Below are 4,496 nucleotides of genomic sequence, written 5' to 3' on the forward strand. Positions count from 1 at the left end.
TTGTTAATTTGGATGTTCTCTCTCTGCCTTTTGATTAGTTTGGATAAGGGTTTGTCAATCTTGTTGTTTTTCTCAGAGAACCAGCTCTTTGTTTCATTGATTCTTTGGTTTATTTTCTGTGTTTCTATTTTGTTGATTTCAGCCCTCAAATGGATTATTTCTTGTCATCTTCTCCTTTTGTGTGATTCTGCTTCTGCAAGCTGTTTGGTTGTTGATGTGAGCTTTCTGCATTTTCCTTATGTGGGCACTTAGTGCTATGGACTTTCCTCTTAACACTGCTTTCATAGTGTCCCATAGGTTTTGGTATATATTGTCTTTATTTTCATTGAATTAAAGGAAGATTTTAACTTCTTTATTTCTTCCTAGACCCAGGAGTGTTGACTGTTTAGTTTCCATGAGTTTGTAGGCTTTCTGGGAGTAGTATTGTTGTTGAATTCTAACTTTACTTCATGGTGATCTGATAAGACACAGTGGATTACTTCAATTTATTGTATCTGTGGGTGTTTGCTTTGTTACCAAGAATGTGATAAATTTTAGAGAAGGTTCCAGGAGGTGCTGAGAAGAAAGTATATTTTTTTTTCTGTTTGAGTGGAATGTTCTATAGATGTCTGTTAAGTCCATCTGGTTCATTACATCTGTTAGTTCTCCTATTTCTCTGTTGAATTTCTTGCTGTTTGGCCTGTCCATTGTTGAGAGAGTGATACGGGATAATTGTCTGTATTCTGTCAATCATGTTTTAAATAAATGCTGATTGGCAAATCAGGAAGTATAGGTGGGAAAACCAGACAGGAAGTAGAGGTGGAGCAATAAGAATAGGAGTATTTTGGGAAGAAGGAAGCTCTCTCCCTAGTCCTGCCCCGACCACAGAGAAGCAAGATGTAACCTGCTGGCTGAGAAAAGTACTGAGCCATGTGGCTAACATAGATAAGAATAATGGGTTAATATAAACTAAAAGAGCTAATAAGTAGCCTGAGCTAACGGGCCAATCAGTTTATATCTAATGTAGACTCTCTGTGTGATTTCTTGAGGGTTTACTGGCTGTGGGGTACCTCGTGGGACAGAAAACCCAACAAGCAAGCTGGCCCTCATGTTACAAGAGAGGAGTGTTGCAGTCTTTTACAATTAGTGTTTGGGGTTTGCTATGCAATTCAAGTGTCAGTAATGTTTCTTTTACATATGTGGTTGCTCTTGAATTAAGGGCATAGATATTCATGATTGAGACTTCATCTTGATTAATTGTTTCTGTTATGAGTATAAATGTTCTTCTCCATCTCTTCTGATTGATTTTAGTTTGAAATTAATTTTGCTAGATATTAGAATAGCCACACCTGCTTTTTTCTTAGGTCAGTTTGATTGGAAAACCTTTTACCAACATTTTATTCTGGGGTAGTGTCTGTCTTTGATGTTGAGGTCTGTTTCTTATAAAGAAAAAAATGCTTGATCCTGTTTACATATCTATTCTCTTAGCTTGTGTCTTTTTATAGGTGAATTGAGACCATTGATACTAAGTGATATTAATGACCAGTGGTTGTTAGCTCCAGTTATCTTTTGGTAGTAATCTTTGTGTGTTTCCCTTCTTTGGATTATGCTGGTCGGGGGGGGGGTTATCAGATGACTGTGTTAATGTGGGCGAAGTTAGCTTCCTTGGGTTGTGGCTTTCCTTCCAGTACTTTCTATAAAACTGATTTTGTGGCTAAGTGTTGTTTAAATATGTTTTTGTCATTGAATATCTTCTTTTATCCATCAATGGTGAATGAAAGCTTTGCTGGGTACAGTAGTCTGGGCTTGCATTCATGGTTTCTTTGTGTCTGCAGCACATCTATAAAGAACCTTATGGCTTTTATGGTTTCCATTGAGACATCAGGTGTAATTCAGATAGGTTTTCCTTTATGTTACTGGCCTTTTTCTTTTGCAGATCTTAATATTCTTTCTTTGTTCTGTATGTTTTGTGTTTTGATTATTATATAGCAAGGGGATGTTTTTCCTTTATTTATTAAAAATTTCCACCTCCTCCCATTTCTCTCCCACTACCCCATCCTCCTCCCCCTCCCTCTCCAGTCAAAGAGCTGTCAGGGTTCCCTGCCCTCTGGGAAGTCCAAGGACCTCCCCCCTTCATTCAGGTCTAGGAAGGTAAGCATCGAAACAGATTAGCCTCCCACAAAGCCAGTCCATGCAGTAGAATCAAAACCCAGTCCCATTGTCCTTGGCTTCTCAGTCAGCCCTCATTGTCAGCTACATTCAGAGAGTTTGGTTTGATTACAAGGTCCTTCAGTCCCATATGATCTTGGTGAGTTCCCATTAGATCAGTTCCACCGTGTCCATGGGTGGATGCACCCCTCACAGTCCTGACTTCCTTGCTCATGTTCTCCCTCCTTATGCTCTTCATTTGGACCTTGGGATCTCAGTCCAGTGCTCCAATGTGGGTCTCTGTCTCTACCTCCATCTATCACTGGATTAAGGTTCTATGCTGATATGCAAGATATTCATCAGTGTGGCTATGGGAGAAGGCCAGTTCAGGCCTTTTTTTTTGATCCAGTTTATTTGGAGTTCTGTAAGCTTTTTGTACCTTCATAGGCATATCCTTCTTTCTGTTGGGAAATTTTTCTTCTATAATTTTGTTAACTATATTTTCTGTGTCTTTGAGCTGGAATTCTTTTCCTTTTTCTACCCCTATTATTCTCAGGTTTTGTCTTTTCATGTTGTCCCAGATTTCCTGAATATTTTGTGTTAAGAATTTGTTGGATTTAGTGTTTTCTTTGACCACTGAGTTTATTTCTTCAATAGAATCATCCACACCTGAGATTCTTTCTTCTATCTGTTGTATTCTGTTTGTTACACTTGTCTCTGTAGTTCCTGTTCATTTACCCAGATTTTTCATTTCCAGATTTCTCTAAGTTTGTGTTTTCATATTACCTCTATTTCAATTTTCAAATCTTGAATTGTTTCCTTCACCTATTTGATTGTATTTTCTTGGTTTCCTTGGTTTTCTTTGGGTCATTTATTAATATCTTCCAGCTTTTTGTTTGTCTTCTCCTCTGTTTCTTTAAGGGAGTTTTTCACTTCCTCTTCAAGGGTCTCCATCATTTTCATTAAGTAATGTTTAAAGTCATTTTCTTCTATATCGTCTGGGTTAGGATGATCAAGTCTTCCTGTTGTGTGTCCAGTGAATTCTGGTGGTATCATGTTGCTTTTTAGGACACTGGAGGAATTTCTTGCATTGGAGCCTTCCCATCTCTTCTTTCAATTCTTATGTCTCTTCTGTCGATCAAGAATTGGTCTCCATTGAGCTCACAGGTAAAAACTCGTTGGAGGTGAGGTAGATGATTGTCTGGCAGACCAGCAACCTGCTAGTGCTAGGAATGCCTAAGGCACCTGGAGAGGGAACCTGGCCTTTCTCCCATGTGGAGGTTTTAGGGAGTAGGGGTATGGGGTCCCAGGGACACTGTTGTCTCACTTCCTATGTCCATCAAGTATTGGTCTCCATGGAGCTCTCAGGGAACGTCACAGTGGGGCCAGGGTAGATTGCTGTTTCCTGTAAGTCTTTACCTAGAAACCTTGCTCTTAAGGATATTTTAAAATTTTGGTGATGTGAACAAAAGAAAGGTTTATGTTATACTTGAAATAATTTTTACTAACAAGCCATCCTGGATAAATTTTCCAAAAAAAAAAGGTCAAGAATTTCTATCTTATTGTGAATGGTGTCACATTAAATCTCATATATTTTCAGAAGAAGTTTCTTTTCTAAATAAATGCATTTAAGTCTTAAAACATATTTTTATCTGCAAAGAAAGTTGAAAAATCTGACAAATGAATTATACATATTCTACCAAGTATTTACTAGAGTTCCAACAAATATTAATTACATTTCTGACAAACTAAGCAATTTAGATCCACATGAGAAGGTTTTTCTCAATAAAATCAGACTGAAAATAAATCATAGCAGTTTTACTTGGGAAAATTCTTATACAGGAAGTGATGCTATTAAACCACTTTCTAAGAGTTTTAGGAAGAATAGGTACCAGGACCATCAGTTAATGGAATAAATGCTCAAAACACTACATCACAGTACGTGTGTGTTCAGTATTTAAATACAGAGTAGGACTCTGTTTTTCCTGAGAAGTGTAAGGAGACTTGTGATTATAACCCACAACATTTTTTTGTTCCAGTATGATGAGAAACAAGAGAAGCATTATATAAACAATCCAAATGAAAAGACACAATACAACTATAAAGAATTTGGAATGAGCTTCAACAGATTTTCATGCCGCACTAGTCAAAAGAGAATTAATTTCAAAGATAAGGCACATAAATGTAAAAACTGTGATAAATCATTTCCCCATCATACAAGTCTTCAAGCTCACCAAAGAATCCATTTTAGTGACAAACCTTACAGATGTCAAGAATGTGGGAATTCTTTTACCCATGTCTCAAACCTACACAGACATCACAAACTTCATACTGATGAGAAACCTTACAGATGTCAAGAATGTGGCAAG

Source organism: Microtus ochrogaster, unplaced genomic scaffold, assembly GCF_000317375.1.
Source record: "Microtus ochrogaster isolate Prairie Vole_2 unplaced genomic scaffold, MicOch1.0 UNK37, whole genome shotgun sequence".
Lineage (NCBI taxonomy): Eukaryota > Metazoa > Chordata > Mammalia > Rodentia > Cricetidae > Microtus > Microtus ochrogaster.